The following is a 21,607-nucleotide window of genomic DNA, read 5'->3' on the forward strand; positions in this document are numbered from 1 at the left end:
ACTCGTCATTTGTCATGGTGATTGACGGCTGATGCCTCACGCCGTTGACTGACGAGTAAACACTTTCTCTGGCAGCACACGGAGCGTACATCTTGACTCAATTTGACACAAGTGTTTTCTGAGCTGCTGTTCAGTTTTACTGCGCTCATCTCCAGGAACACGGGCATGGATTCAAGAGTAGGTCAGAAAGAGGAACATTCTTCTTCCTACTGGAACCTTCCACCCATCTGCTCCCAAACGTTTTAATACCTCGCAAATTACACCAAATTTCACTGCCGTGAAACCGAACCCTAACACTTTTAGTTTAGGAGACAGGCCACTTATTGAAAAACGAGAGGGAGAAATCCCAGCGCACATCATGAATGCTGTATGAATGGAAGAGGCGACTTTTCGTTAAAAGAGATACTTAGATTTATTGCCTGGTTGCTACAACAGTCCTTACCCCAGACTATGCATGAGTGTTAGCTTGGCCAACCAGAAAAATGCAGTTTTTTTACTCGGATTTGTATTAAGAAGCAAATCTGTTTTGGTAGATTTTATTGCTCACTTTTGGAGAGTTTGACGCATTCAAGTAGACTGACGTTCACCTCTTGAACCACTCATTTGAAATCAATGCAACAGAAACAAACATGCATAATCTGTAGAACAAACACTTGTTTTTCTAAAGCAGCACTAAATGTAATGTGATTTTCAGCGTGCAGCAGGATCACTGGCCGTAGGAGGCTCCTGACACATCTCTTGACCTGTAGCTCCGTGGAAAGGCTTGGCGGTTGACAGGCTCTGATGGATTGGGTTTCACTGACCAGCACTGAGCTGGACTCATCCATCAGACAGTCATCAGATGGGTGCTATTGTGTGGAGGACACCCGCCGTGCCCGCACTAGGGCCAGACGCTGCTGTAATATCATGGGAAACAAATTCACATCACACATTACACGTCAGATGCGGATGTGATGCATGAATCACATTAGATCAAGGTGTTAGAGCAATGAAATAATGAAATGAGTATGACTGACTATGAGGCACATGAGCTTCATCTCAAACTAGTCATCCATAAGTATTACAGATACAGCAACCCAGATGAGTTTTGGATTATAATAAAAATGTATTGTGTGCATTCAATACATTCATTTTCACATTATTTTTAATGTTAAGTTTGTAACACTTTAGATTAAGGAACACATATTCACTATTAACAAAGAGTTTTCCCTCAATAAACTTCTAATTTGCTGCTTATTAATAAGTTAGTTAAGTTTAGGTATTGGATCGGATTAAGGGATCTGAAATATGGTCATGCACAATAAGGCATTAATAAGCGCTTTATAAGTACTAATAAACAGTCAATATGCTAGTAATATGCATGGTAATAAACATGGCTGTTTATAGTTTAATAGTTAATAGAGAATAGCGTTCCTTAATCCAAAGTTTTATAACATTTGTTCTGTTTTCATGGTTTGTGTCAAACTTTACAGAGTTATACACAATTCATTATCTTTAATATATTGCTATTGCTATGTTCTTTACATAAATACATTTCAGAACTTTGTGTTATTGTTGTACTGTGTTTCTTAGATTTATGTACTGAATAAGAATAAGATATACCTGTATGAAAACAGGCAGAGCTGTATAGTAACTGATTCCAAAAATTAAGTACTTGAAATTAGATTAAATTACATTTTAAAATACTCATAATCAGACTGCGGTTACTTTTTAAAAAAAAATTGATTACATGGTTACATATTACTCACAAAATAGCATTAAATTATTCAGAATTTATTGACTCTTTTTTTTAATTTACCTTTCTAAAATTGATTATATATACATGTATTTATAAAGTCTTCCAGTTTTGTGGACATTCACACAAAATTTGGACTTACAAAAATCATTTAAATTTTAAGAAGTGTTTTCTCAGCATTTCAACATTGGGTTATTTAACTGTGTATTACTATGTCTTTGAAAGACACATTAAAATGCACAAATTCACGTTATTTCTTATTCACATGTAATGCAGGTATTCCCAAACCTTCACCTAATCACTTACTTGAAGTCCCCCTGAGATTTTAAGAAAATAAGTTAATAATTAAGTTAAACATTTGCATGTTCAAGGTTCTCTGACATTGTTAATGATCGCATGGCATGCAGGTAAACAAATAAACCCCAGTTTGAGAAACCTTGCGATAATGTAATGCTTAATTCACTACATGTTATTAATAACAACAAATGGAATATATTTTCTTACTCTTTGTATTTATTTTTTTTTATCAATATGGTACAAGATTATCCTATTTAAATCAATGTGATAAACGAGTTAGGTCAAAAGTAATCTAAAAGTAGTCTGATTATATTACCTAAAATGTGTAATGTAATGGATTACTTTACTAACTACAATTTTTGTCACGTAATTTGGAATCAGTAACGGATTACAAATCGCAAGAAATCTACCCAGCACTGAATACAGGTATTACATCTTTATCCTACAGCTTCGCCAGGATGAGATCAATATCGTGTAAGTTGAGAGACACCTATCAAAGACCTGGGTTAGCGATAAATATGAGAATGGGGGGGGGGTGCTATGCAGATTAATTGACTGCTGCAATAACCACACTTCTGCTTGTGAACTCTTCAAAAAATTGCTATAAACAATCTGATTCTCGTCTCTGGTTATTATTCGCTATCGTCGATGTGGTCGCTATGTCGATTTAACGGTTTGACCTAGTGTGTTGTTCTCTATGAATTCACATTCATTTAGCTGTATATTTCCTGTCAGTCAAACAGCATTACAGTATGTGCATCGTGTTTTTTGCTAGTCAAGCTACTATCAGTCCTCCATTGCCTTAGGTGTTAAAGAGGGCTTGTAGCAGACTAAAGTTTTTAGAGACATGTTAACAATGCTAACATCAGGGTCTGCCACAGTATTTTCAGACTTCAGCCAAAGCTTATTCTGCAGACGGCCAGTATGATGGAGATCTCTGGATATATAATCGTCACTCAGAGTGGCGCATTAGCCCAGCGGCCTGAGCCTGACAGGTGGCGCTGCTTATCACCCGTCCAACACACGCCGTTATAGATCACACCAGTCGTATTTCCATATTAGCTGAAGGCACCTGGACTCATGAGCAAGTCAACACTCCCGCCTGGCAGCAGCTGAAGGCCTGCATTTGTTTCGGACCCCTTTCGCGTCACTTCACTGCCAAACAAGAGTGGAGCATTTCACTCAACTGATCGTCTTTTACTGACACAGTCACACGAATCAGGTTACACTTTATTTTGACGGTCCACTTTAGACATTCTGTTGACTACAAACTACATGTCGACTTCATTGACGAATAATTTTCGTCAATTACATTTTTTTCACTGACGAAAACGAGACGATAACGAACTAAAATTAGTTTTGATTGACAAAAATCTATTGACATTTTCTTCAACGAATAAAAACGAGACGAAAATGTTACGAAGGGACGATTTGGGACGAGATTCGTTCAGAACGAATATGCTGTGTGGTTAAGAGGTCAGTTGCGTACATTCGAACTGTATCATAGCCTATTGATCTATCCTGCGGGACATAAGCTAACTCAATTCACTTCGGTTTTCTGAGTGCAGACACCGAAGCATACACACACAGAAAGCGCGTCTCACGAGTACTCTTTTGCATCGCATGAACGGAGAATTGCACACAAAATTATGTTGAATTGTCCGTTTTGACCAGTATTCACATAAACACAGTCGATTACATCTTAAGTGAACATAAACAGTAGGGAGAACGTGTTTATCAGTACATTGCATCTGTGCATTCGGTTTTAAAGTGATAGCAGCCTAATTTAGTTGCTATTGTCCAAGTCATTAATCAAGTGTGGGAAAATATGCATTTTCAAAACCTTGAAAATTTTCACAATCTTGAAAACCTATTGTGTTTTAGTGGTGTTTGCCAAGGCCAGCATCACTATCAGTCATATTTATGGTTTGGGATTTGAACAAACTTTGGCACGTAACTCATCCCAAGTGAGTGATAAACGGATGAAAAAAGTATGTTTATTTTTTTTTTTTGCCTTAATCATTTTCTTGCTTATAAAACATGTATTCATTCATTTACTAATTTTTGTTTTGTTTTTTTACTCATTGCTTATTGGTTTATTATATACAAGTCATGCCAATAAAGCTCATTTGAATTTGAAAAAAGTAGACTCGCCTTAAAAAAGGGAACTGAGCAAAATCTAGAGGTCAGAATGTCATAGAAATATCAGGCGGGTTATTTTGACTTGGGTCAGTCACAAAGCTCTAGAAACCACCCTAAAAACACCAGAAACAAACAGAAAAACAGGCCAGGGCAGTGAGGTTTACCTGTGCAGGTATTAATAGACAGCTTCAGAAGATTACCGACCATTAAAAACATTTGGAGGAATTCTGCTGGAGGAATGTGGACGGCAGCGTTGGACCGAGCTCTTCTCCAGGGTTTGGGTCTGTGCTGAGATCAGTGAGGGATTCAGATGGGCCATCAAAACCTCCCGAAGAGCATCTGTTTACACACAAAATAACACACACTGGAGGCCAAGTAGCGCAGAGAGCATGGCAATGATTTCATAGCAGCTCTGGAAATAGATATTCTCTTATAATGATAAGTAATCCATTACAGATGCTGAGAGAACAATCGCCGCTAAACACTGCCAGCCTCACAGTACGTCCACAAACAGCACTACTGCACTGCATGATCTGCTGACTATCTAGGGAACATTTAAGGCATTATGAGTGAGCTCCTAAAACGAGCAAACGTGCTTCCAAACAATCTATGAAAAGGATAACTCTTCCGGTTTGATCAGACAAATCATGTGTTTGAGTGTTAATAAAGAGATCAGGCAATCCCAGAATGCATTTCAACAAGCTCAATGGAAAACAAATGCAGTGCTGAAACATACAGATGCAGACCATTCAGTCTAATTAATGTTAAAGTATTAATTGTGTTAGCTCTGTGTTGTTGATGTGCCTTGCTGTGACTCCCTTGTGAAAAAGTACACCTTAAAAAGAGTACTTATTATGGAAATAATATACTTTAATATACTTAAACTGAATGTAATATTTGTCAAGTGCATTTAAATGAAAATGACCCACTTGAGTAGGACATACTTACTATTGTCTTTGAAATTTAAATTTAAGCATTTACGGTAAACTACGTCAAACTTTATTTTAAGGTCCATCTCTCACTATTAAATAACTATTAACTACGACTTTTGCCTCAATAAACTCCTAATTTGCTGCTTATTAAGGTAGTTGTTTAGGGATGTAGAATATGGTTATGCAGAATATGTGCTTTATTAGTGCTAATAAACAGCCGATATGTTAATAATAGGCATGCTAATAAGCAACTAGTTAATAGTGAGAATTGGTCCCTATACTAAAGTGTTACCGGAAAACTAAAATATACTTTAATTTCATTTCCACTGAAAACTTGTATGTCACATATTTAAAATACATTTTGTAATTACATTAATTGTAATAATGGAGCTGCAATTTAGGACACTCAAAATATATTAATTTTAAAAGTAATAACTCACAAATAACACACTTTAGCATGTTATTCAGAATATTTAGATTTTGACATTATTACAAACTTCGCATTTCACATTTGTACTTAGGAAACAGTGATGGAAGTGTGCTCTTTATAAGTATACTAAAGCAGCCGTTTAGTATATTATATTATATATATTAAGTAGTTAATTTCTAAATACATGCTTTTAAATCTGCAAGTACAGTTATTTTAAAAATGTGACCCTGGACCACAAAACCAGTCAATAAGGTTCAATTTTCTGAAATTTAGATTTATAAGTAATCTGAAAGCTGAATAAATAAACTTTCCATTGATGTGTGGTTTGTTATGATTGGACAATGTTTGGCCGAGATACAACTATTTGAAAATCTGGAATCTAAGGGTGCAAAAAAATCAAAATATTGAAAAAATCGCATTTAAAGTTGTCCAAATGAAGTTCTTAGCAATGCATATAACTAACCAAAAATGAAGTTTTGATATATTTATGTTAAGAAAATTACAAAATATCTTCATGGAACATGATCTTTATTTAATATCCTAATGATTTTTAGCATAAAAGAAAAATCAATACATTTGACCCATACAATGTATTTTTGGCTATTGCTACAAATATACCCCAGCGACTTAAGACTGGTTTTGTGATCCAGGGTCACATATTATATATATATTAAGTAGTTCATTTCTAAATACATGCTTTTAAATCTGCAAGTACAGTTATTTTAAAAATGTGACCCTGGACCACAAAACCAGTCAATAAGGGTCAATTTTCTGAAATTGAGATTTATAAGTAATCTGAAAGCTGAATAAATAAACTTTCCATTGGTGTGTGGTTTGTTAGGATCGGACAATATTTGGCTGAGATACAACTATTTGAAAATCTGGAATCTGAGGGTGCAAAAAAATCTAAATATTGAGAAAATCGCATTTAAAGTTGTCCAAATGAAGTTCTTAGCAATGCATATTACTAATCAAAAATGAAGTTTTTATATATTTACAGTAGGAAATTTACAAAATATCTTCATTGAACATGATCTTTATTTAATATCCTAATGATTTTTGGCATGAAAGAAAAATTGATAATTTTAATGTATTTTTGGCTATTGCTACAAATATAGCTGTGCTACTTATGACTGCTTTTGTGCTCCAGGGTCACATATAAACATGTTGGCTTCCTTTACAGGTAAGTTAACTGCTCCAAAGTAACTCTTTTAAGAGAACGTCTCTGACAACATTTGAGTGGTGTCTGTCTGTGTAAAACTTGAGCCACAATGCCAGGTGACTTAATTCTGATGACTTAAAGTAAAGCAGACCTTTTGTCAACAAGCCACATTATTTGAGCAATCATTCATATCTGTCAGGGATTTGTTCAAATCCCTAACCGTAAGTATGAACAAAAGTAATAATTTGAGGTTTGGAGATTACATCTAAAACCACTACGGTGCTTCAGTATGGATAGGAAATGGAGGGAAAGTTTAGAGCTCCACAGAAAGTGAATTCATAATTAAATCAGCTGGTCTGCTACTCACACACACACACACACACACACTAGCAGCCACTGACCCGCTGGACTCTCCACACAAGTGTTGTGCCTCTTCTGCCAGCTCTCTGCTTCTCATCTTCATGCCTTCATCTCTCAGAAGTCGGATGGTGGGATTGAGCAACCCTCAAAAACCATTTCTGAAACATTCATGAAGATCTAAAACTGCCCAGAGCAAACTCATCTTGCTCGGGGTTACATACAACTTAATGCATTTCTCAACATTGTTTATTTCTCAAGAAATAAAACTAAACACAAATGTGACAATTGTTGACATGAGCACAGAGCTAAAACCTTACGTGGACAGCATAGATCATTTGGTCTTTGAAGACCTCCAAAGTCTTAATTTGCTTTCCATTTCATTCCTGAAACAAATGATATATCAAAGAGCTCTCAGCTGTGATGCCGTTCGATTCTGGACATGTGATCATTTCTACATTTAACATTTTAATAGAGCAGATGACATTACATGAGGAAGTGAGATGACAAAAGTCAAGCCCCGCTGATCATCGGTATTAAACATTTCCAGCTGAAGGTTAAACTTCAATTTGACACCAATAATGTCGTTTCAAAATGCGTTCAGTTCCTGATATGGGGGAAATAAGAGCGAGCGATGAGGTAGTGTTGAATATTCATTTCTCCATTAGCATTTCCCTCTGTGTTTCTCACAGTGTTTGGGGTTTGGTGAATTCCCATAACCCCCGTCCCGATGAACCCTCCCACATATGACACTACAAATTAATCAAGACCCCAAAAACCCCTCCAGCCACTCCATCACAATGAGCCTCACCCCCACCGGCCCCGCGCCTGTCTCTACTGGCAATTAAAACTCACAGCAACTATGTGCCAACTCTCTCTCTCTCTCTCTGTGTGTGTGTGTGCATATTTTGTGATATTTTATGAACAAAACTGTCTTCAGAAGTAAGCCATATATCTGACTAAAACAGTCACGACCACTCAAAACTACTCATTCAGTATCACTATTTACATGCTTTTGATTTTAGAATGATAATAAAGTCATTAAAAACTATGAAATAACACAAACGCATGTATGCAAATGATGAGTCTAGACTCCAGCACTCTCCACACTCCCATCAAGAAATGTTTGACTGCAAGTGTGTGTATACATTATTTCTCGCTTATACTACCATTCAAAGGTTTGGGATCAGTAAGATTCCAATGTTAACTTCATTTAATTTGACAGTACATACATTTCTAATGTTACTAATTAAAAATGGCTCTTCACAACATTACTGTTTATAGTGATAAATAAAAGCTAAAAACTAGCGCTGTCAAACGATTAATCGTGATTAATCGCATCCAAAATAAAAGTTTTGTTTACTTAATATATGTGTGTGTGCTGTGTATATTTATTATGCATATATAAATATAAACATATACAAGTATATATTTCAGAAAAATATGTTGTGTTAATATATTCAATATATTTATATAAAATATAATAATGCAAATATATATATATACATGTAAATATTTTCAAAATATATACTGTGTTTGTATTTATATATACATAATAAATAAACACAGTACACACACACATATTATGTAAACAAAAACTTTTATTTTGGATGTGATTAATCGCGATTAATCGTTTGACAGCACTAGTTTTTAGCTTTTATTTATCACTCTAAACAGTAGAGTTGTGAAGAACCATTTTTAATTGAAATACGTTTAGTAATATTAGAAATGTATGTACTGTCACTTTTGACGAATTAAATTAAATTAAAATTGCAATCTTGCTAATCCCAAACTTTTGAATGGTAGTATAAGTGAGAAATAATGTGAGATAATGTATACACACACTTCCAGTCAAACATATATATATGTATATAGTATATACATATATTATGTAAACAAAAACTTTTATTTTGGATTCAATTAATCGCGATGAATCATTTGACAGCACTACTAAAAACATAAAAGACTTCTTTCAAAAAAATATACGGCTCAAAATCTGCATCTTTTTTTGGGAACTTTATTCAAACTTTAATAATAGCCTTAATCTTTTAAACGAGTGAGAAGAAACTACATGTTATAAAAGTCACCTGTCAAGTTAGCGAGAGTGTAATATGCACATTATTTTTTGACAGACATCCATGTCTTGATATTCAAATGACGTGGATTGTATGATAATAACTAATTATTTCTTGGCTGGAAAGTACTCAGTGAAGTGATTAATGTCCATGAGCATGTGTCAGAGTTTATAGTTCTAATAGTTTTTGAAAGACGTGATAACATGCATAAGGGGCAAAAATATGTTTGATTGGAGACATGCTTTTTGCATAGTTCATTATACTTATTTTATGGAATGTAGTTTATTTCATAGCTTAAACAAATGACATGTTACTCAGAGACTGACTTGGCTTGGCTTCGCAAATTCATTGACTTTTGAAAATCAAGTTCATATTTTACCAGGAAAGGAGTTGTTTTGTTTTCTCTTATAGCATAAATCTTTTATTTAAACCCATGAAAATGCAGATCCTCTTGTAAATAATTTTTTTTACTTTTTACATTTTTAAAACGGTTGCCCCATTATTACCTCTTATATATAATTATATCTATATAAATAATTAATATGAATCACTTGTTGTATTCCTTATTTGTAAGCTACTTTTAATAATATAAGTTACTTTTGTATAATAATGTATGTTTGTGTACAGGTTGAGTGAACATGTCCGTGTGTGTTTTTCTGTGTGTGTGTGTGTGTGTGTTATTGTTGGCAGTGAGGGGGGTTGGATCAGCTGTGTGCTGTCGAGTGTGTGCGTGTGTGTGTGTGTGTGGTCATGTGGAGGCTGTGTGTGGGAACCCCGTGCTCCTCTCTTCTCATACATTGTTCCGCTGCTCCTACAAACCGTTAATTCTACAAAAGATGCTCAGGCTATTGTAGAGCGGGACAGCTGAGGAGAGGACGAGGGGGGTGTGAGGGGTCCCCTCCTGCCCCTCTGCACCGGCCTGCACTCAGGCCCTCTCCAGCGGATTTGCTCCGGCTGGATTTTCTCCTACAAATGATGCAAGAGGCTCCCGCCGCTGCAGCTCATCCCAGAGATGTTACATTTTCATTGCAGTCCGGACGGCAAAGAGCTCACTAATGGAGCCCATTGTGATGCAAATGACAATTATTTTTTTAATTAAGACCGGGGAGTGCAGAACTAGAGAGCGAGACGGGTGAAGAGGTGGAGCCGAGAGATATCCACACCATTCCTCTCTTCTCAGAGACTTTAAACTGCAGCTCGTCCAGCTACATTCTACTCAGAATTTGAAGTTAAAAGCTCTAGGAAAAAGTACTGAAACGGTTTCTACCAATGCACAGATGTAGAACAAACACTAATAGAACTTAAATTATAGAACTGAATCAAAAACAAACAAAACAAAAAAGGTAATTTCTATAAGAAATAAGTGATGGCTGAAATGAATCAAAGTGTTTTTTTGAACCAGTTCATTAAAACGAAGCAGGTGAGCGAATTGATTCAGTAAAATGAGCCAGACTTCCAAATGCTGAACTAGTGTGGAAAAAAGAGAAATGTTACCCTAACCCTAAACAGCCACGGATTATTATTTTATTTTATTTTACCTATTGCACAACAATAAAGAGTTGTGATGTACAACTCTTTATTTGAATGTAGCATTATCTCCTACACTAACAAAATGAAATAATAAAATACAGAAATATCATTAAGTTACTAAATAAAGCAGAAATGATTTAGCCTAGCTAGCCTATCCTACATGACAAAAAAAAAAAAGAAGAAAAAGAAAGAAATATAATTTCAGGAAATTAAAGTGGGATTATTATTAAGCTTACTACCAAAATGTATGCTCATTAGGCCAATAGAAACAACATTACCTGTACTTTTATTTCATTCTATTGTTTGCATTATTATTACTCTTATTTTATTCATTTTCGATTCCACAAGAAAAATGTTGTGATCACAAAAAAACAACTGTTGTGTTATATCGAGTATGAGAAAATTAAGATGTGATCATGAGAAAACATGAAAGAAAGAAAAATAATAATCCATGGTCACTTAGGGCTTCCGAAGCATCGCTATTTTTAGTTAGTCACTCCCCCTTCACTACTTTGCTGAATATATATATAAACCTGGTCAGAAGGCTGGTAATGTTTCTCAAACCTGACTGGCTGAAGTATGCAAATGCATTTATTTTTGCCTCTGGTTGTATTTGTGAGCAAACTTTCTATCTATATGCATTTGTTTATTTTTTGAATAACCTCATGCACCTCCCATGAAGAACATTTCAACAACATGCTACTAGCCAGCCATGGTAAACTCTGTAAACACTGGGCAGTTTTTGAAGGGAGGTTGAGCCTGGGTCTGTCGGAATCTAAGGTACCGTGATGATAACGACAGGTTAAACCCTGAGAACTTTCTCTCCCCCAGCACTGCTGTTCGTGGTGTTGCCACCCCTGCCGATTAAGCCTCTGTCTGTTTTTGTCCCCAGCACAAGAGCCTGTGGCATTCCATGGCAGCAAAGCCCTGCGCGCCGTCACATGGTGGAGATTAGCCAAACTAAGACCTCAATAGAATGCTCACTTTACCCCCACCCACACACAAGCGGCAGGAAAAATAATACGTCTGCCTGCGTCCAATGTAGGAGTCTAGACACCAATATGAAGCGATTGCGCAAGATTTGGGTTAATTGTGCCAAATCGTTCATTGTGGCATTGGTGGTGGCACACATGAATATACATCGAGAGCAAACGAGAGGCATGTTTCTCACAGGCGGGAGGGAGGAGACGACATCAATCGTCGATCCTAAATCTGCTGTAACCGAAGATTCAGAAACTGCTGGTGCCGTGACCCGACCCCTCCTCAGTGCCCCATTTGCTAGAGGTTTGGAAAACCATGCTGCATCATGCATCCACAGAAACTGAGAGTTCATGCTAATTGGTTCTCTATAGGGCAGCGCCTCCTGCCCACTTCTGACTTTGGCAGATGAAAGTCCTGAGTCTGAGTTTGACCCAGACATGTAACAGTAGATGATGCATTCATTGCTAAAGATGATAAATGGGGCCATCGAGGTGTATCATTTATTCAAGAAATGACAGACTTTACCTTTAATTCCTGGCAATGTTCCCTTTAAAAAAAAAAAAATTCTTGCTGAACAAAGCTTTTCTCTATTGGGCAAACATTTCGGCCACCTGAGCAAAAACACAAAAAAGTGAGTAACTTTTAACTTTAATGTGCTATTTATATTTGATTTGACCATTGATGTAACTAAATGATGCGCATTTTAGGTTCCCTGAGAAAACTTTTTAAAAATATATATAATTAATATAATATGAAAAAATTGAAACATTCATAAATTCCCTTATTGAGATTATTTATGAGGTTTATAATATAATATAATAATTTATATATAGTATAATAATAATAATATAAATATTTTAAAAAAAGCGTATGTTAATGTTGTTCTTATATAGTTATCTAAACATGCCCATGTAGGAGAGTTTGCACACTACCTGTACTTGAGAATGTAAACGTCTCAGAGTTTTGTTACCGTTCTGTGCCCATCAACTGCTATTTCCAACACTTAATCAAGCCACTCTTCTTTAAAACATGATGACCTTTTGATTCATATGTCATTGCGTTTGCGTTGGCTCTCGTGCTATTTCGTCCGCAACCATTAATGTATTCAATTTCTACAGCGACTGATTTGGCGCACATCATTCCCTTTCTATGAAACCTGTAAACTTCATTCACCGGTTGTAACTCTATAGCGACACCAACTCTATAGTGGTTTATCCGAGAATTGCAATTATTTTGCATTTACTAAAATTCAATCAAATGGCTTTCCCAACTCATTTTTGCTTGTGCATGGCACATTATTTCTTCTGCGCGGTCGCAACCTGTATGTGCACAGCTTAGAGGGAACATTAATTTTGTTTTGTTTCATCTTTGTTTTCCACTAATTTGCCAGCACTACTTGAGTTCCTCTGGTGCCTAACATTAACCCTGTTTATTTTCAACAGCTCTATCTTTCTTGTTTTTTCTTTCCTTCAGTCCCTCCCTCTCCAGCCGCTGGCCGCTCTGTGCGACTGTACCGGCCAAGGCTGCAGCGTCTGGCGCTCTCCAGCACACTGCGTTATGCGTTAAGGTTCAAAAGACACCATGAGAGCCTGCACTGCTCCACCAGCACCAGCTCTGCTGAGCTCACGGGCCAAGCGAGGGCAGCTCTGTGACATCCATAAATCACAGCACTCACATCCACTCCGAGAAAAACAAGCCTTCTCATGGGCACTACTCGCTGTCACCGCAGAAGGTCCCGCTCTCTGCTTTGGCAGCGGTGCACAGTTCTTAAAACCCCTTCATAAGTCATATTTGTGATGTGTGCTTTTGCAATGAGAGCCTATAAAGTCAGGCAGGGCTAATAAAGGTAGATGGATGGCAGCGATTGGCTTGGATCAGGGAGACTGTGGGCGTGTGAAAGGCAGTATTGGGAGTGGACGCGAAGGCTTTGCTCTTTTCTCACATTGAGTGTACGTCTCTTCTCGGCTGTGGCTTTGAACAGACAAGCCTTAATGATCGCTTCTTTGGCAGTTGACCCATTTCTCCCCATCTAAAGGTTGGCTTATCCAGACGAGTCACATATATTGTTTCTGCTTACCATATGGTAATCCTAATTTATTATGTCCTCGGGGAACGAGATTACAAAGCCTGAGCAATTGGCGATTGAATTTACTGGTATTTGAACAACTTCAACTTGCAACCTTGCGGCTGACCTTAAATTACACTATACACGCATGCCTGAAACCTTGGCAGAAACGCAAATGTTTTGCCAGCTCAATTGCACACACATACAGTAGCATAGGAGAGTGTGGTCATGGTACAAACACAAATGGTTGGCCGCTCACACATAACATGGGGTGAAGCCAGGTACCTGACCATAGGAAGTCAGCAACTGATCCAATACACCAATCTGCCCAGTTAACACTGAACAACTAGCATTAACAACTAACTTTGTATTACCTCACCAACTACAGCTACAATGCTGAATTGTTTCCTTAATGAAATGAATTCACCTAACTGTGATTTACCCCACTGGCAAAGCCAAGGGTACAGGCACCATCAGGAGCCGCTGGTGTCTGAGGCCCCTCCCTATGTTTGGGGCTCCTGGATGCAGGACACTGGAGCTCACGATGCATTAGTATGCTTCACACATACCACGCTTTCCTGCCTGTTTGTTATGGGTTGGGTTCTCACCGTAAATCTGCCTTGGGAACCCCCAAACAATCAGAACATTTTAATGTGTCTAAAAACAAGTAAAACAAAACAAAAAAAACCCGACACGCATGCGTTTACTCATGCATATGTATGGACTAAACAAACACAAACAATCTCACAACTGTCAAGTTTGATTATGGCCTAAAAACGGGAAACCCCACCAACCCCCCCACATACACACACACTGGTAGGCACGCTCTAGAGAAATATGGCAAAAACGCACAATTAGTTCTCAAGAACAATTCATTTCCCTTTCTAGGAACTAATAGGAAGATGATATAACCTCTTCTGCTGTCTGTTTTGATAACGCTAGAATCTCTGTCTACTTTGACCTTTAAACCAAGAGGCCGATACGTTCGAATTCTTGGGAAACTTCTCTTTTGATGTGGGAAAATGTCTGTGAAAGACTTTGAGGGGAAAAGCATACAGACACAGATAAAGGGCTCAGACATCCAGACTGGCTGAAGGAATATCCGATACCACATACTAGGCAACTCAAAAACTACGTAGAACAGAAAAGTGAACTTCCAAACCCTCTTCACCTTACGTGACTGACAGATGCATGTGGCAACCAATGGGCTTTCTGCTCTCTAGTGCTTGCCTGGAGGAAAGAAATGCAAGGGACAGGTCTGTTGGGGAAGTGAAAGCTGTCGACACATGCAACACTGCGCTCGCAGGAGCGTGGCGATGATGTCAGAGGCTGCTGATTTGTGAGTGACAGTGGTGAAAGGGATAGTCCTCACGTTGATGCTGCACTGATCTATTGCTTCATTCTTCTAACCCTCTTAGGCAGGATGATATGCTGATATGATATAGACTTATTGGAGTTTATGTGCATTTATGTGTTTTTTGATTCGAATCGATATGAAACAGTCTTTGCATATTTCATGAGACAGTTAATCTCTTGATTTGCATTTGAATTATATTGTTCAGAGAATTTGCTGGAGAGGCTTTGTGCTCTTATTAAAAGCAGATCATTTCATCCAATTACAGATCCAATCACTAATTCCCAGTTCGTTATGGAAGCAGAAAGTAAACAGACAAGAAACAGATGGATGAGGGTTTTTCCTGAAGTACGTTTTCAAAATGGAACTAATTGGTATTCTTGGAAAAGAGCCGCAGAATGCACTTGTGTGAGCATTTAAGCAGACTGTGTGGGTGTATTTATGATTGTCAACATCAATCGCTGATCTCTGCCCAGTCTTGGCTCCCTGAGGCCAGCGTTTCTGGGGCGGGGCTCGAGCTGCTGTCTTCTCAGGCTAAAAACAGCCTTGTCCATTCGCACATTGCGCAATGATCTACATACAGTGTATAGCCCATCCAAACCACTTTCCTATTCAACTGGAAACAACAGAACATACCCAAGAAAACTGAAGCTGGGGTTGGCTTCCAGCTCTCACAGTCGGACAAATTGCGAAGAATGGGATTTGGGAGGTTTGGACTCTGGTTTGGACTGTGTCTTGGGCCCAGGCGGCAGGCTGATTATGGGATCAGGCCTGAGCCCCAATCGAAAAGAAAAACAGAATCACAGGGCTGATGCTGTCAGGTCCGAGTTCCTGTTAAACTTGTTCTCTCCCACGCAGTAGAGCGCTGGATATGGTGATTAGGTACTGTTACCTGACTGTACAAGGAAATATTTAATAACAATACTAAACTATACTGATTACAACTCTGTGCACATTAGAGGTTTGACTAACACTTCACAGAATGCCTTGAGAATGTACATAGGCACACTTGAGATGCACCGTGATATGGACTGGTCTCTGGGCTTTCGTTCACACGTCTCACACAGATACGCCCCCTTGCACCTGGATGGTGCAGCTCAAACCACAGTGCACCAGAACACCCAATATACACAAGTTCCTCTGTGCTTTTATGAGGATGATTTGAAGGCCAGTGGGCAGATTTGGTCAGGATGTTGCAGCCAATGATCTATATACAACATTACCTCACCATAGTTGATTGTTGGGCAAAGGCTTTTCCATTTTTGTGTTGTGATTGCATGCCACAGTAAAAAGAAAAAAAAAAAAAAAAAAAAATATATATATATATATATATATATATATATATATATATATATATATATATATATATATATATATTCACAGGATTGTACACCCTGAAATCGCACACCGATATATAGGGGAATTCATGGCCTGCTGGCGTTACATGTTACATGGGAAATACATGGTTCATAGGGTTACTCCAGCCCAAAATGAAAATTTTGTCACTTACCCCCATATCGTTCCAAACCTGTAAAAGCTTCGTTCGACTTCGGAACACAAGTTAAGATATTTTGGATGAAAACCAGGAGGCTTGTGACTGTCCCATTGACTGCCAAGTAAATACCACACTGTCAAAGCCCAGAAAAGTAGACATTGTCAAAATAGTCCATCTGCCATCAGTGGTTCACCCGTAATTTTACAAAGCTACGAGAATACTTTTGTACGCAAAGAAAAAAACAATAACGACTTTATTCAACGATTTGTCTCCTCTGCGTCAGCATAGCACCATTTTGGAGAATATCCACTGAACGCAAACAGCGTATGCTACTCTGTGTCAGCCGCACCTCACGGATATGTCTTCAACATTTGTTTACACTTTGATTTGAATGAAAACAGCATATGTATGCGGCTGACAGAACAGCGTACGCAGTTTGCGTCCAGCGGATATTCTCCAAAATGGCGCTACGCTGACGCAGAGGAGACGAATAAGCCTATTGTCCTATCAAATAGCTCTGAATGTTGGCGCCAGAAGGCTTGTGGGCAGTGTGCCAATGTATAGTGCCGTTGCGCATCGGGCGTCCCGAGTTCAAACCCCGGCTCACTGACCCTTCCTGATCCCCCCCCCCCATCTTCTCTCTCCCACTTCACTTTCTGTCTACATACTGTCCTATCCTTATAAAAGCAAAATAATAAAAATAAAAAAACACCATTAAATAATTAAAAAAATAGCTCTGAATGTTTTCAGACGAAGCATGACAGCTAATGCAGTTATGTTCAGACTGGTCGTACCTGATGCACACCTGCAATGCCCCATACACCTGCAGGAAATGGAAGTGATTTCCAGATTTGGAAAAGAAACCAGCATTGCATAGAATCATGTATCCTTTGTTTTATGCTTTGAAAACAAAAGCTTGTCAGCTACACTGAGCTAGTGGTGTTATGCAGAGCAGTGCTCTTGACTTCAATTGTAACATCTCCATTCCCATGGTGCCGTTTCACCTGCAGACCACACCTGACAGATGAGGTAGAGCCCTGTCAGACTGTGAGAGAAACCCTCTAGACTCCTTTGGGACAAAGACACAGTTCAGCAGGGCAGAGTGGACTCTGGGATATGGTGTCTTTCCCATAGCGAACAAAAGCATGGAGGAACTGGAGCTAAAGGCACACGGATCGGTTACAGCTTTAATGAGCACCTTAATATGCAGAATTACCCAGCAGTGGCCAATTGACAACACGGAAAAAGGGTTAGATAATGCAGAGATTGTTTGCATCTGAGACAAACATCCGTTTTCTCAGAGAGCAATAAGAGTCCAGATATCTGCATCTGTATATCGAGCACAACAAAGACACAACTTCATGATCTCAGCTCAGAGAAAAAGCCTCAAGAACGCTGGCTCTTTTGTTCTCTGGGCTCTCTGAGGGCCCAGCATGGTCTCAATGCAGAACAATACGGCCCGTCCCGGGCTCTCCGGCCCTCTGTAATATCGGAGAGAGTGATCTAAACCCCTCCTCCTTCGGCTCGCAGATATGCTGAAGAGATAACGCCTTGCCATCTCTTCTGTTAACATTCAACCCAAACATGCAGCTCATCTGTTCTTCCTGTGAGTTCCACTCAGAGGATGTGGAATATGTTGTCAGAAAGACAATGTATTGTGCTCTCAGATGCTCTTGTGTTGTACCCTAAGGGCTTTTTGCGGGACGGTGGTGTATTTGACGGTCACATGTCTCCTCTTAGTAAGACATGGAATGGCGCAGGTATGTGTTTGTGGTACATGTTTCTGTAAGGACGGCTATGCGAAGATGAACTTCACATTCAGCTTTACATATTATTAAAGAAAACATTCCAGTCACCATGGAGATTTGTGCTGCAGGTGATGATGGATCTTTGTCGAGGCAGAATTCCTCTCGACCGAGAACCTGTCTCTCACTCTGTTCATACTTGGCATGCGTTCAATCACTCTCTCTCTCTCTCTTTGCAAATACAGGAAAAAGCAGGTAGTGCAGCCTTGGGTTTCAGGACCCACCCTCACCTCTCACTTCCTGTTGCACGTACGCTTGCTGGCACTGCAGAAAATTCCTCACACTGAACGCAACACGTCCACTGCATTGAAAATCACACAATACTAATGTAACTGCATGTCTGCAAATGGTCTGCAAAAAAATCAAGTTTACCCCATTCTGTGTATCAGTGCAAAAACAAATGAAAGAATATTTTAGTTACCCCGCTGGCAGATAATTTTACTTGTTTTAAGCAAAATGCACTTAATTTAGTTTTTTCCCCTGGAAACAAGACTAAGTATCTTATGTAATTTTGCTTGTAAATCTAGTAAATGCATCTTAATGTAAGAATTTTTAGATATTTAGACTAGAAACAAGACAAAAATACTAAGCAAGATAAGCCTTTTTTTTGCGTGTGTGTGTAGATAGATAAGGCAAAAATCAAACATTCATTTTACATTTTTGTAATCCTGAGAATTATTTACGCTTTAATTATTCATTGTTCATGTTTTAGACTTGTTAAATCAAGAGCATATTTGCAACAAGACTCAACTGGACCAACCTGAAATATACACTTCTTTATTGCTATTAGAGCGTAAGAAACAACATTTATGGGACAGATTTTATTGCTGATATGAAATGTGAAATGTGAGTTTGGTCAGCTGCTTTGAGATTTCGATATTTCCTCATATAAGTATATGAATTTGGTCTTGGTGTTGCCAATATGGCCGCAACTGAACTGACTCTCATGTAGTTCAAGTTCACATAATTTTGTGCTTCAGTTTATCGCTACATTATTGACTATGATTTGATTTTTTAAGAAACGCATATTTTTGCCAATAGTATGTAATACAAATTGTTCAATGATCATTGCTGGTGTACGTTTCTGATCTTGAAAAAAAAAAAAAAAACCTTCGTTAATAAGTGATTTAGTTGACAAATTTAACACTGATTTTGACATTTTGCCAAGAATTCATTCTGGTGAAGCTACTGTATGTGCATGAGAAAAATGATTTTGTAATTGACCAGCATGCGATTAGTTATGTAGAGTATGTACGATAACATCACAAACGCAAGAAATTGTTAGTCCTCACACGCGCAAAGGGCAACAACCCAGTCAGCAAACAAATTTGGCCCAGATTTGGCATGCATCCGGCACAACTGGCATTCATCCGGCAGTGGCATACAGCATGTGGGCCAAACATGGCCCGGGTTTGGCAGAGGTGGTACCGGGTTTAAGACGGCACACAAGACATGGACCAGATGTCAAATGCAGTATTTGGCCCAGATGTCAAATATAGATATGTGGGCCACATAAGTATTGCCGATCTTGATCCACATTTAAAATCCATTTCAAATATTTTTGACTAAAATCCCAATGTTTTCCCATACAGAAAGGTAATATATTCACATATATGTGAAACACTGTTAAATATATTGAAATACATTTTTAAAATATATTTTTAAAATGCATAACATAAAGCTCATATTGTGTGTTTAATTGTTTTTACATGTGAAATTATATTCATGCCTCATATGATATTATATGATATGATATTATATGTTATAGAATAGTATATCCTGTTGTTTTATTTATAACTGACTTCAAACAATGTTTTGCATTCACTGCTTTCATATTCTCATTCAATTTACAGTTTGATGTAGACCTACTAAACAATACATGATGAAATTTCAGGACATTTTATTTGAGCCTGAAAAATACTTAAAGCTTAAAATATTATTTGCACTCTTGAAGACTGTTTACCAAGGACTAAATTTCAGTCCAGCAGAATTTTCTGCACACTTCACCACCGAGGCCAAAATGAGCATTGTGAATGTAAGAGCCTCACACTACATTGTTTGTTTGAATTGTATTTCAGGGCAGTTCGTGAAGACGGATAACCTGGACAGAAGTCGGTTCCAGATCCAGACTTCTCACTCACAAGGATTGCTGTCTACTAGATATTATGTGTACTCTTCAGACTTAGTTTCATGCAGATATTATTCAGGGACATGAACACTTGAATATTACAAAAATAGAGAAACTACCTTATTTAAGAATTTTGTGTTAATTGCGTGAACATTAAACAAATATATATTTATTTTACTGTTTTTTGTTTTGTATTCCAAAGCACCTAAAAGCCAATTCACACTGCCATACTCCAACAGGGTGAACACACTGACCAAGCAAAACAAATAAGCATGTTTTTTTTAATAGTTTTTTATAGTTTTTGTGAAAGTGTGAACTGACAATGCTGTATGTTAGGTGTGAGATTCATTCAACTTGGTTTGCTGATTAAACATGATTAAATATTTGTTCAGAATATTGTCGTTGTTGTGACTATTCATCTGGGAGGGGTGCGTATCAAGTGGCTTGATTATGGTTTTGTTGAGGCTGACATGTGGAACCCATCTGGTCCAGCGTATAGGACCAGAACAGGGCCAGCTATGGTCATACAGAACCTCAGATCCCACATAGCAATTTTTCTCTGGCCCAGCTCTGGCCCACACAATCAGCTTTTGCTTGGCCCACATACCGCAATGACTTACGGTCCTAGTGTGGACCAGGTCTGGATTCCAGACAAGGGCCACACATGGGCCAGAACTGGCCCAATTCAGGGCCAGTTATGGGTAATTAACTTGGCCGAGACTTGGGCCAGTTATGGCCCATGTGTGGCCCTTATCTGGAATCCAGACCTGGTCCACTAGGATCGTAAGTCATTGTCACACCTGAAAATGCTCTTGAATCTGACACTTCAGAGGACACGAGAGCATCTGCACATCCTTGCACTGAGAATGCAGCGCCTGTCAACTAACCAGAGTTGCATGACTCAGAATTTCTGATTAATGTCATGTTTGCATAGATACATCAACACTAGAAACAAACTAGAGCTCATGATGTTATTGAGTTAAATAAAGAGGTCTAAAGCTGCTTCCAGGGGCTGCAGGGTAACACCACGGCACACGTATGCAGGCGTATGCACGTTTGTTTAGAGAAGTGAACGGTGCTGCCGTTGTGCCAGCCAGCACCAGAGAGAAGCCTGTCTCC

At 38.3% G+C, this 21,607-nt stretch overlaps 1 long non-coding RNA gene across 1 annotated transcript; it reads right to left on the reverse strand.

Moving 5' to 3' along the window:
* Positions 1 to 529: 529 nt before the first annotated feature.
* On the reverse strand, positions 530 to 7,746 carry LOC131537629 (uncharacterized). The gene is made up of 3 exons (XR_009270352.1): positions 7,100 to 7,746; positions 4,339 to 4,513; positions 530 to 896 (listed from the first exon to the last, which is right to left on the reverse strand). It is a non-coding gene; the product is annotated as an uncharacterized LOC131537629 (long non-coding RNA).
* Between the last annotated feature and the right edge of the window lie 13,861 nt (positions 7,747 to 21,607).

This window comes from Onychostoma macrolepis, chromosome 03 (genome assembly GCF_012432095.1).
Source record: "Onychostoma macrolepis isolate SWU-2019 chromosome 03, ASM1243209v1, whole genome shotgun sequence".
Classification (NCBI taxonomy): Eukaryota; Metazoa; Chordata; class Actinopteri; order Cypriniformes; family Cyprinidae; genus Onychostoma; species Onychostoma macrolepis.